Below are 13,504 nucleotides of genomic sequence, written 5' to 3' on the forward strand. Positions count from 1 at the left end.
GTAGCGTAAACCACAGTACGAAGATGCCCATGTGAGTTCACAAATTGATTCCCTTTAGCAATGCATGTACACACCATTAGCATTCTCAATACTCATTAAATGCTCGGATGAACTGTCCTTTATTAGAGCGCAGACCTTTTTTTCTATCACATCTGAAAAAATGATTCTAGATGATCCCAGGTGTGGTCCAACAAGAGAGCGAGCTTGCCTTATATTGACATATACTTCATACGCCAAGGGGATATTGCAAGTGTCTTAATCTCTAAAGGACAATATGTATTAGAGTATTTACAAGTTTCTAGTTTGACTCTCTACCCACCCCCGTCTCTCTCTCATACATATATATATACACACACACATATATATATATGTGTGTGTGTGTGTGTGTGTATATATATGTATATATATATGTATATATATATATATATATATATACATATATATATAATCTCCATGTGTTAATTGTTTAACTTAGTTTGCCCTTTCATGGATGATGTTATTTGCTATGACAGTTATGCTTTAAAATGATGGTTACAGAGAGTAAGCAGGGTAATCCTACTTGAGATGGAGAACAGTTTATTCTGCAGTGTCATCTACCAACTCCGATAATTCCTGTACTTGTTCATTCATTCACTCTTGCAACATCCACTTGATCATAGGGACAGCGGGTGGTGCTGAGGACCGTCATAAGCTTGGCGGTGACCAGCACCAGAGCCACTGGACGTGCACAGCCTTGAGATGAGGGCAGAATAAAATCCAGGGGATATTAACACACGCGTTCCCGTGTTTCCCCTCAATCGGCTTACTGGTTACAGACATCTGATGTCTACTATTTAAAGAGTTGGTTGATACAATTAAGATAAGTCATAGAGTCAGTGAAGAATATAGAACAGAATCGTCTCTGTTATGTCTAAGCAAGGCAGTTTCTGTTTGTGAATATGGGATCATAATGAGGACCAATAAGGCTCCCTTGAGCTCTTAACAGACCAGTAAACGTTCAGCGCTTGTTGTCGTACCTGGGACGTGTTTAGTAAATACTAACTCTTTGTGAAAATTATTATTGTAATCGAACATTTACAGATATTCTGGAGAACGTGTAAATAACGTGCTACACAAATTTAATTTGCCCACAAATGTCTTTAACTGAGACAGGAAAACCACCCAGTGTTTCCGTGTCACTCCCAAGCAAATATTCACTCAACAAGTATTTGTAGTGTATAATCTGGTTGAACAGGTAAGAGGAAGCCTAAATGTAGAGTATGAGTCAGTGGTGGAGTGGTGCAAACCAGGATTGGCAAAAACATGCTTCTGTCCCTATAATTCAGGACCCGTGACAGACGTTGTTCATCATTTCCGACGGATGCTGGCTCAGAATCCTAAGAGAGAATTTCAGGAAGTCAACACCATTTAAGTTTACTCACTAGGTGAAACTCATTTGCTATCTCTAACAAGACAAGTTCTAAAGAAGGTCAAGGTCACAGGACGCCTGGGTGGCTTAGTCGGTTGAGCTTCAGCTCAGGTCATGATCTCACAGTTCGTGGGTTCGAGCCCTGCATTGGGCTCTGTGCTGACAGCTCAGAGCCTGGAGACTGCTTCGGATTCTCTGTCTCCCTCTAGCCCTGCCCCTCCCCTACTTGTGCTCTGTCTGTCTCTCAAAAGTAAATAAAATGTAAAAAAAAAAAAAAAGGTCAAGGTCACTTACTCAAATGTATTTTTCTCGCAACTCAGCAACATTTTTCTTTTTCCGTAGCCATCTAGGGATCATCTAGGAACTCTCTGCCCCTACCCATTTCTCTCCCGACTGCATCTCCCACCACCGTTAACAATGATTTATCTTGAAAAAGCAACGGGATGTTATTCCATGTATGGATAGATCATGGTACTGGTTGGGAAACACAGACACAAGTCAGGCCTTCCCTTCACCATGGAGTAAGCAAGAAGAGCCTTGTGGTGGTCACTTCCAGGTCACTCCACCTGCTGGAGGTTAGGTCTGGCCACATGAACACCAGTGGATAATTCTTCACCCCCCAGGCTCCCCCTGCTGTGACTGTTAATATTACAATCGTGATGCCTCATTAGCTGGGGCCCCTGAGTGAGAAAACAGGAAGCAGGCCCCCCCCCACCAGCCCAAAGTTGATGGATGTGTAGTATGAGCAAGAAATAACCTTTTGTTAGAACCAGTGAGACTTTGGCTGGCGCAGTCTAACCTTTCCTGAGTGTGCATGGGTTGAGGGAAGAATCTGGAGGAGGCCCACCAGATCCGGTAAAGGTACTGGTGAGACTTGTTCACATGAGATTGGACGAGAAACAGAAGGCTGGCTCCGCTCCCAAGCTCCACCTGCTGTAAAACCCGATGTGGCTTCATAGCAGGAGCTTCTGTGGGGAAAACACATCCGCTTTGAAACAAAACTTGTTTTAACAAAATGGTGATAGCATGAATCGATCCATAAAAGTATAACCTCTTTTGGTGCATTGTCCCCATGAAAGTCCCAAGTTCATGCCTTTTCTCAATTGCGTCTCAAAAGTCTTCAAAATTATTTCTCTCCTTCAGTATTGAGACGGAGAGCCAGTGACCTTTCTTGTAACCAGTGTGTGTGTGTGTGTGTGTGTGTGTGTGTGTGTGTGTGTGTGTGTGTGTGTTTTCCTGATTTGCTTAGCTTAGCACTTTTGGACTCAGAATTTTTTTAATGTTTATTAATTTTTGTGAGAGAGACAGAGTATGAGCGGGGGAAGGGCAGAGAGAGAGGGAGATACAGAATCTGAAGCAGGCTCCAGGCTCCGAGCTGTCAGCACAGAGCCCGACGCGGGGCTCGAACCCAAGAACTGTGAGATCATGGCCTGAGCTGAAGTCGGACGCTCAACTGACTGAGCCACCCAGGCACCCCCAGGCCTCAAGAATTTCCAGAAAGATTGAGGAATGCTGGAAATCTGTGTGCATTTCCTGCTTAATTAATTGTCCTCTCATTTTTGGCTCCTGTGAGTTACTGATCTCTAGAGCAAACGATTCTCTTGAAAGCTATCAGCTTTTGACAGATAGATGTTTATCACCATCACAATGTATGAATTATTTGCATTAATATGTCATAGCTTTGACAATTCTTTGACCTATTCTGAGATATATAGTAATTTCTACTGCCTTTAATTTTATTGTCTGAGGTAGGGAGGGAATTTATTTTCTTAAGGCCCAGTGACAGGTCAAAATTTAGCTTTATGTACTTGTATATATCTTCTCAGCTTTGGTCCTGTAAAGTGCTTGATTCTTTCTTTACAAGAGAATATGGATGAGCTATCATTTCTCTGCTTTTTATTGTATGTATATTTTTCATTTCTTTTTCCACACTCATTTGTATGCATAAAAACCCTTTAATTTTAGAGCTCCATTTTAATGCGAACTTTATAAAGGCATTTGAAGTGACAGTTAGATATCCAAATGTAAATTATACTTCATCCATAAATGGTGCTGTACATGAAAATATATGAATTTGAAGTAAGGTGGATAGTTCTCTCTTAAGCATGACTAAACTTACACAAAACTCTGTCCCAACCTGCTCCATTTCCTAACAGTTGGACCGTCCTACACTATTTCCCTATTTTGAAATATTAATATTCGAGGGGCACCTGGGTGGCTCAGTCAGTTAAGCATCTGCCTTTGGCTCGGGTCATGATCTCATGGTTCATGAGTTCGAGTCCCACATCGGGTGTACTTGAGCCCCACTTCGGGCGAGCCCCATTTCTCCCTCTCTCTCTTTCTCTCTCCCTCTCTCTGTCCCTTGCTCATTTGCTTCCTCTCTCTCTCTCTCAAAAAAAAAAAGGAAGAAAGAAACATTAATATGCAAAAAAAGTGTTTTTTTGGTATTGAAAAGTGACTCAATCTGTAAGTAGCACCAAGGCCATGCAGCTTAATAAACACATAAGCCTAATTATAGATCTATGTAATTATTACATGGGAGGTGATTAATGCACATATCAAACATAGACATAGGTATACACAGAACACAGATCATAAGGATCCTTATATTAACTCCCAGTTTTCTTCTTGGATTTGATGAATCTTTAGTCACATGTGATTAGGAAAATGCTTTCTCTTTGTCACATGAATCGCGTTTTTAATCTCTGGGCTTTTTCAGAATCATTGTCTTTGTTCCCCCCTGTTCAGATTCCGCGGTGGTTTTGTTGGACTGACTGCTTCCTCCTGAAACTTACCCTGTAAAATAACTTCAGAAACTTCTTACTCTCTGTGCATACTCAGAGTTCATACTTCAGTCTTCCTGACGATGTAAGGATACGATTTTTCATATAATTAGTGTTTCCTAGAGAAAAGGCTGAAACTACTTTTTCCTGGGTATGACTTTCCTTTCTGTTTTGTCTGTTATCTTTCTGTGTCTCTGATCTGTGTTGCCAATGATTAAAGCAGATAATTTTTGTCGTTAGGATTGTCTTGTTTTCTAGGTTCACATTAGGATAAGTGAAAAGTTCTCTGATTCTGTAATGCTTTCTGTCATGCCACCCAGCAGTGCCCATCCCCACCTACCACAGTTCTGAGTGGTATTATTCATTCCTCTTCACATCCTTCACGTCTCAACAACATCAGAAAACAAAGGTCTACAGTAGAAGAAAAGAATTATTGGGGAAATAATTAATATGAATTATCCTTTGTTTTAATTTTTATTTATTGTTTTTTAATGTTTATTTTTGAGAGAGAGAGAGAGAGAGACAAAGCGTGAGCAGGGGAGGGGCAAAGAGAGAGGGAGACAGAGAATCCGAAGCAGGCTCCAGGCACTGAGCTGTCAGCAAAGAGTCCGATGCAGGGCTTGAAGGCACGAACCGTGAGATCATGACCTGAGCCGAAGTCAGATGCTTAACCGACTGAGCCACCCAGGTGCCCCTTTAATATGAATTATCCTAATGTGATAGAATACAGTATGGCTATTTTAGGGCAATCTTTAATTTCACTGACTTTAATTTTCTAAATCTAGACCAAAAATAATTTCCATTTGATTATAATTTTACAATCACTTCTGTAATATACCTATAAAGTAGAAGCCATTTTGCAGGAAAGAGTATAGAGTAATCCCCCGGCCCCTTACTTGCCATCTCACTTTCCACGATTTTGGTGAGCGGGTCACCTGTGGTCAGGAAGCAGGTGATATAAAGTTGTAAAGTTCTGATGTAAAGTTGAAAGGTCAGGGGTAACCAACCTCATGCTTTATCACAAGCCTGTGTCATTTACCTCGCTGCGTTTTATCACCTCACATCATCGTGAGAAGTGTGAGTACAGAATAAGATATTTTGAGGGAAAGAGAGAGAATGCCCACATTCATGTAAGTTTCGTCACAGTATCTTGTTATAATTGTTTTATTTCATTAGTATCTGCTGTTGATCTTTAACTGTGTCTAATTATAAAGGAGGCTTTATCAGAGGTATGCATGTTTAGAGAAAACATAGTGTAGATAGGGTTCAATACGATCTGTGGTTCCAGGCATCCATGGAGGTCTTGGAACATGTGGCCTGTGGCTCCAAGAGGCTACCGAAATCGCTCACCATTGTGTAATGACCCAACAAAACCTCGTGTGTTAAAAGATCTCGTGAGGTGAGGAATAATCACTCTCACGTGGTACTTTGGCCATCGCCACACTCCTGGTGACGGTTTCTGGCAAATGTGCAAAAAAGAATTCATGGTACTTTGTATTTTCCTATGTTGCTCGACTCAGATTCTTCAAGAAGAACAATTTTGAGCTCAGAGAATTATCAAGTGAGGTTAGTCTCCAGAAACACTCTCCAAATTGTTACTCTGAGGAAGTTTGTTTACAAAACATTAACACTTTGGCGCGTGCCAAAAGGAACTGTAATTAAAAAAAAAAAAAAAAAAAGATGCCGAACTGGCAGACAACCAACTCCCTCCTCCCTGAACCTTCATAATTAGAAAGGTTTTGTATTACGGCTGGAGTTCCTAGAAAAATCTCTGCTGGAGAATTGAAAATAAACGGCTGACATTTAATCTGCTTTGTGCCCGAGTTGCTTAAAAGCAGAGTGAGCACAGGTGACTTGTTGGAGAGCTGATCGGGGGTCTGGGGGGGCCTCGTGCTCACCAGGAACATGGGACAGGTGTGCCTGAGTCTCCTTTGTGAGCATGGCCCCACCAAGACACCCAGCAAGGCGTTAGTTCAGTGATGGCACGCTTCGGTGCCTTAGGAAACACGGAGGGGAGAGATGTTAAGAATGCTCTCGTGCTGATTTTTAAACTAACGTTTCTAATGAAGTCTAACTTACACCTTTAGCACCACAGCCCTGTGCTTTTGAAGTTAGATGATTTTGCATAAATTGTCTCCTAATTAAATTCCACTTCATCCCCATTATGTGTCTTAGGGTCTGTCCTACACATCGACCTACTTGTTTTAGAATTAGGGACTCCGTGCCCTACACTCTTCCGTACTTTCCACCTCTCCCTCTTTCTTGTTTGCGTCTTCAATGTGCCCTGCACTGCCTCTTGCTAATGAAGGTACCATTTTGCATGCTAGGATGTTTTTCTATCTTTCTATACTGTGTTGTTAGCCACTGAGGGAGAATGCGAAGATAATTGTGGTAATCCTGATCTTAACACATTAGGCAAAGCTGGGCTCACTGCTGTAAATTCCATGCTTACATCAGTCACCCGACTCTGCAGGTTGTCAGGTAGATCTGAGCGTGGCCCCCACGCGCAACAGCAGATTCTCCTGCTTTTTTTTCTCCCAGTGTTGTCCTTCTTTTTCTTGGTCCCTGGCTTTTTCAGCGTGGTACAGCCTGCTTGCATAGTCAACACGGTGGCACAGATTTTGATGGAAATAGTACAGAATAGGAGGAAGGACCTTTCAGTGGAGCTCTCCCCACAATGTAGCCCCCACAATGTCAGGCCCACTGGGTACATCAAAATGGACATCTTAGAAATACATTTTTCTGCTTTATTTCTGATAAAGCTCCCTTTTATGTGTTGTCTTACTTCGAGATACCCTTCAGTTTTTAAGAAGTCCGAATACGCATTTTATGCAGGAACATCCATCCGTGTGTGGATGTAACGGATACATCTTTTACATTTTTTAAGGTTATGTATTTATTTTGAGAGAGACAGAGACAGCATGAGCCGGAGAGGGACAGAGAGAGGGAGAGAGAGAATCTCAAGCAGGCTCTGTTTGCACTGTCAGCACAGAGCCGACGGTGGGCTCAATCCCACGAACCGTGAGATCGTGACCTGAGCTGAAATCAAGAGCTGGACACTTAACCGACTGAGCCCCCCCCACACCCCTCAGATATATTTTGAGAGTCTCCCCTTGCCCACACTAGCAGGCACTGGCATTCCTTTTCCTCAAGGAATGTAGCATTCTGCGTATGATTTTTTCTTTCTACTCTCCTACGAGACCTTCAAAGAAATTATAAAGCACCTTTCAGTATCTTCAGTGTTTGTCTCCTGTACCTAACCAGCCTCACTTAGCTTTAAAAAGGGCTAAACACAGGGTACATTGTTCCCGCATTAAAAGATTTACTCAAACTCTTCCATAATGTGTTCAGCACAGATTGATGTATGAAGGAGCTACTTAGGTGCCTGGAATACTTTTCTAGTATATAAGAAATAAAAATTTTCCGGGTGCCTGGGTGGTCAGTGGGTTAGGGCCTGACTCTGGATTTCAGCTCAGGTCACGACCTCATGGTGTGTGAGATCGAGCCCCACATGGGCCTGCTTGGGATTCTGTCTCTCCCTCTCTCTCTGCCCCTCCCTTGCTCACCCTTTCTCTCTCTGTCTCTCAAAATAAATAAATAAACATTAAAATAAGAAAAAAAAAGGTTGTTCTAAATGTGTGTTGGAACAACTCGTTAGAGTTACCCACTTGTACTCTTATTTTAGATGACAAGGTACAACTGTGTATAAAATTATTGTCAGACAGAAGTGTCTATCCCATTGGAGATTTTGGACTTGAGATTCCATTTCCCCATCTCTGCCTTGCCCTTGACTACTTAGTCATGGTCAGACCACTGGCAGGTGCATCCTCTTGAAAGAAAATGGTCATGTCACTTGGACCCGAAGTGAATCTTGAGTGCCACATTACACAGACCCTGAAGTATGAGTTTAAGAACCAGGAGCCACAAAGAGGACATGGTGTGTGGAATCCTGGAGTTCATCATGGTGGGAAAGCCACCAGGGTGAGAACACCGACCGTGGGGTTGGACTGAAGTCCACTCTTACACACGCCGGCCTCTGCAGCAAATCACTTTAACTTCTCGCTGCTGGTTTCATTACCTGTTGAAGTCACAAAACAAAATTAAATTTAAAAGAAAAAGCAGAATGAGAGCAATGATATTTACTGCCTCCTTTTTTGTTACATAAACTTATATTTATGATGGACTTACAAAATTGGATTCTTACAACCACTGTTGCTCCCTGCAAAAATCAAGTAGCCTCGTTGTGGTCGTTTAGCATTGGAAGTGGGACTTCTTCGTTTGTATATCATTCAGCTATAGTCTGGGCCAGCGCCATTTCTGTGATCTAGTGCATAATTACAGAGTAGGCATTTTACAAATGAAGTTTTGTAATATATCCCTTTGCAAGGTAGGACTTTCCTGACTCAGTGAACGCTTTTTGTTTTTGCCTCTTGGCTGCAGAATAGAGTTTGTGATATCAGTCGTGCCTCTGGCTCCTGGACTGGGACAGTGGGGCAAACGGGTAGGCCTGGACTGTTGTGCTGAATTTGTGGGAGCACCAGGTGCAGTCTGTAATTCTACCATTGTGTTCCGATGGAATCGTTGATCAAGCATTTTCATCTTTATGTAGCCACTGAGCATTTGGCCTCTGCATTTTAGGTTGTCATAGATAATATTACGACCTGAGAAGAAATAAAAGCATTAGCATTATTCATGATTTCATCTGTTCTTAAACATTACGTTATGGATCACCATGTATCTCTGTTGGGACCAGGAAGGACTCGATTCCATGAAATGGAGAAAGCTAGGTCGGGGGTTGACCCGCAGAGTTGGTGGGTAGGCGACTCGATTCCATGAAATGGAGAAAGCTAGGTCGGGGGTTGACCCGCAGAGTCGGTGGGTAGGCAACTCGATTCCATGAAATGGAGAAAGCTAGGTCAGGGGTTGACCCGCAGAGTCGGTGGGTAGGCTCCTGTGGACCAGAAATGATGAGGTGGAGGAGGCTCCGAGGTCAAAGACAGGAAAGCAAGTCCCAAACAGGTCAGCAGCTGGTGAGGTCAGATGGAAAACTGAACTTGAGGTGTGGAATCATAGCAAGGAGGTGCAGGAACCAGGAAAGTCAAGAATAAGAAGCAAAGTAGTAGAGCACATGAGATGGTCCTCGAGGTGAGTGGTTCTCCAGCTAGGGAGCGTTTGCATCACCTGGAGGGCCATTACAACACATAGTGCTGGTCTCTACCCCCAGCTTTGCTGCCTCAGTAGGTCTGGGTAGGGCCCAATCATGTGCATTTCTAACAAGCTCCCAGGTGATGTTAATGAGTCTGATTTGGGAACCCCACTTGGCTGTTCTAGATGAATCCCAGACAGAAGTGATGAGGCCTGCAGTGACTTTTCAGGGGCTCCTTTGACACTCGGTTGGATGAGTTGAGTTTGTTTAAAGGGTTGGGGACAGAATCAACAAATACAACATTTGGCGTGGGTTTTTTTTCCATTTTAATTGGTTTTAAAAAAAAGGTGAAATGCGTAACTCAGAGTTTATGAGGATGTAAACTTCCTTCTGTGTGAGAATATAAAATAAGAAGTCACATTCTTGCCATATAAACTTGCATGGAAACTGTTGTCTATGAAAAGTGATGTGTTTCATATTTTTGTGGCTCAACAGCTCCCACGACGCTCTGGTTAAAGGTGTGTGCTCTGAAGAGTCAATGCCTAGGGTCAAATTGTGATTCACCACTAGCTCTGTGCCCGGAGCTAACAAGTTTCTTACATGCTCTGAACTTCCTCGGTCACGTGGGGGATATTTACTAATATCATAGGGTTGTCGCAAGATTGAGTGACTGTCATATGCTTACTGGGGTACCTGGCACGTAATAATTGCCCCATCAATGTTAGCATGATTGCACACCACAGTAAATGCTCTCATTCAGAAGGGTGACTTCATCTATAAGACTTGGTGGTAATTCGGGGTAAACCCGGTATGTTGGGTCTGTACTGTAATTCATTGTAACTCTTCTGCTGAGAACAGCCCTGAGTCGGCATGAAGTTATACACTATATGTAAACAGTGTGATTCACAAGTCAGAGCAGATTACAGATAGCAAAGAGTCTAAAACTGCGTCTACCAAATTTAAGACTAAGGAAGAGTGGTTAAAAGCATCAGGTCTGGGGCCGGAGAGCCCGGGTTAGTGCTCTGACTCCATCCTTTACCTGCTCTCTGACTTTAAACAAATTCCTTGACCTCTCTGTGCCTCAGAATCTTCATCTGTAGAAGGGCAGTGATAGCCACGTCGCAGAGTTGTTACAAACGCTCACATACGCATACCGTGTCCTATTTGTAAACAGTTTACATGCAAAGTGCTTCAACAATGTCTGGCCCAAAGTGAGCGGTATAAATGGGGTCACTATCATTCATGTGTGTGTGTATGTATATTTTGGCAGGATTTTGATTTTTTTTTAATTTTTTAATGTTTATTTTTGAGAGAGACAGCATGAGCAGGGGAGGGGCAGAAAGAGAGGGGACATGGAATCTGAAGCAGGCTCTAGGCTCTGAGCTGTTGTCACAGAGCCCGACACGGCGTTTGAACTCACAAACTGTGAGATCATGACCTGAGCTGAAGTCAGATGCTTAACTGACTGAGCCACCCAGGCGCCCCAGGATTTTGATATTTAAGGGAAAATAAATGGGGAAACTTGACAAAAAAAATTTTTTTTCAGGTTGACATAGTTCAATACAGTGCAGTATAGGTCTGTAGTAAATTTGTAGTACTGGAAACCAGTTTGTCCTAACCACACTGTATCAGAAGGAAACTCCACCCCACCCCTGCTTTCTTAAGAGTGGAATAAGCATCTCCTGGGACGCCTGGGCGGCTCAGTCAGTTCAGCAGCCGACTTCGGCTTCAAATCTCACGGTTTGTGAGTTCAAGCCCCGCGTCGGGCTCCACGCTGACACTCGGAACCTGCTTGGGATTCTCTGTCTCCCTTTGTCTCTGCTCCTCTCGCTCTCTCTCAAAATAAGTAAATGACCTTACACAGTAAAAATACTAAGTTAGAGAACTATTAAGCAAATAATGCTACTGGAGGAAACACGGCACGGATTATGACGGTAAATCTGCAGTGATGGAAGTGTTGAAGACACCGCAAAACATCATGTTTAGATCCTGTGCTCGGTGACTGACTGTTGATTGACTGGTGGATGGTTGACATTTCTCTTCCTCGCAAACAGCCCTCCCCCATTTCCTACAAGCCCCAGATGACAGTTGGGCAGATGGGCAATTTTCACGGCTACATTTGCAGTGTCAGGTGAAGGGAAGAGAAGAGGGGAAGGCCAGCCAGGAAGAGTGGTTGTCGTTCCCGGGGAGGGAGTGTGGCTGGGCTCACTGGAGGGGGCACAGAGCTGTGCTCTCGCGTCCTGGGTTCAAGTCTGCAGTTCCCATGCAAGACGCTTCTGCATCTCGCGGGCTGTGTCCTCCTCCTCCCTCTGGTACGTGGGGAGCCTCCAGCCGCCCTCCGCATCCCAGCCTTCCCGTGGCTTCCAGCAACCACGTAAGCCTCCCTGACCCGGCTCGCTGAATTACAGGCCTCGAGTAAACGCTCTGCGGGCAAGCACAAATGGACTGTGGTTGGATGCAGCACCGGCAGGGTCCGCACAGCCAGAATCCAAAGTGCAAAGAACTCAGCGTGTGGGAAGGATGTAGAAACGGACCCGCCTCGGCTGTCAGGCTGACACAGGTCTCCCAGCCTTAGGTCAGAGTTCACGGCTTATGGGCACGGCTCGTACCCCCTGCACTTCAGACGCCAGCTGCAGATTTTGGGGCGCCATAACCAACAGGCTATCAATTCAGGGTCCCCCCGTAAACCCGTCAAGTTTGATGATTTGGTAGAACAACTTGTAGAACTCACGAAGGCACTAGAGTTACAATGACAGTTTTACTGCTGAGTTTTATTGTAAAGAGTGCATTTCAGGACCAGCCCAATGAGGACACACAGGGTGAGATCTGGGGGCTGGCGGCGGGGGGGGGGGGGGGGGGGGGGTTCCCAAGCACGAAGCGCCCTCCCCAGCAAGTGCACGTGCACCAACAGCCGGGAGGTTTACTCAAGCTTCCAGGACCAGACTTTTCCCGGGGTTTCATTCTGCAGGTAGGACTGGGAGAATGACTGCTGATGGGACCAGACTCCATCTACAGTGCTCCTTTCCTCCAGGGAGGTTGTGAGGTCAGGCTGATGTCAGGGCTCCAAACCCTCTGCCTTTCAACACACGGTTGGGTTGGTCTTACTGTATAGCCAGCCCACTTCCGGAAACTGGTGGGGAGGGGGCACAGTTAATTGCCTCATTAGTGTAAACCCAGACATGGCCCCAGGGCCCACGGTGAATAACAAAGACCCTTCAGTCACCTGGGAAGTTCTAAGTGGGTAGGATTTCCCGGTCAAGACCCCGGCACAAAGACCACACAAGTTCTTTATCATACGACACGCGGAAAATACAAGAATTGGGCCCACAAGTCACCAAAAACTAAGGCAAAGAACTAATGATTTTTGTGATACAGAAACCACTGGAAAATGTCATTTGAATAAAAAATGAGTAGTTATTAGGGGCACCTGGGTGGCGGTTGGTTAAGCGTCCAACGTCGGCTCAGGTCATGATCTTACGGCTCATGAGTTCGAGCCCCGTGTCAGGCTCTGTGCTGACAGCTCAGAGCCTGGAGCCTGCTTCCGATTCTGTGTCTCCCTCTCTCTCTGTCCCTTGCCTGCTCACACTCTTTCTCTGTCTCTCAAAAATAAATAAACATTAAAAAAATTTTTTAAAAATGAGTAGTCATTAAGCACCATTGGATCCTTTCATATTTTTCACTCCCTCGGTCATTTGTTCAGTGATATTTCTGGAGTTCTACCTGCGCTCGTTGCTGAAGCTATAGTATCAATGCTGTAAGGGTAGAGAAAAACAGAAAGTTGTTGTTTTGCTTTTTGGGGGGCTTTTTGTGTCATAGGGAAAAATGGAAGGGTTAATGAACTATTTGAAATTATTTACTCATTTTAATGTCGATCTAAACGAACCTGAGTTCTGAGGTGACTTCATGTGCCTTGTCGAAAACTATGTTAAAAGAGGTCTCCAATCACAAAATATCGCCAGCAAGTACAGACTTGTGAGGACTCAGGGGACTGGGGGTAAGAGAAGGAGTCTGTCCGTTCTGTGTAGAAAGAACCAGAAAGCGGCCGCTTGGTCTCAGGTTGTTAGACGAAATCGCGACGTGCTTTGAAATGTGATGTTTTCAACTGCTGTGTTTTTTTGTTGTTGTTTGTTTTTTTGCTTTCTCGTAATTGGAACAACATACTAATTT

General features: G+C 44.1%; 1 protein-coding gene across 2 annotated transcripts in view; it reads left to right on the forward strand.

The window, feature by feature from the left end:
• PDGFD (platelet derived growth factor D) overlaps nt 1–13,504 on the forward strand; it is a 221,723-nt gene that overhangs the window by 134,608 nt on the left and 73,611 nt on the right. The gene's annotated exons all lie outside the window — the stretch shown is intronic.

The sequence above is a fragment of the Panthera pardus genome, unplaced genomic scaffold, assembly GCF_024362965.1.
Source record: "Panthera pardus isolate Hobbes unplaced genomic scaffold, ASM2436296v1 HiC_scaffold_12, whole genome shotgun sequence".
Lineage (NCBI taxonomy): Eukaryota > Metazoa > Chordata > Mammalia > Carnivora > Felidae > Panthera > Panthera pardus.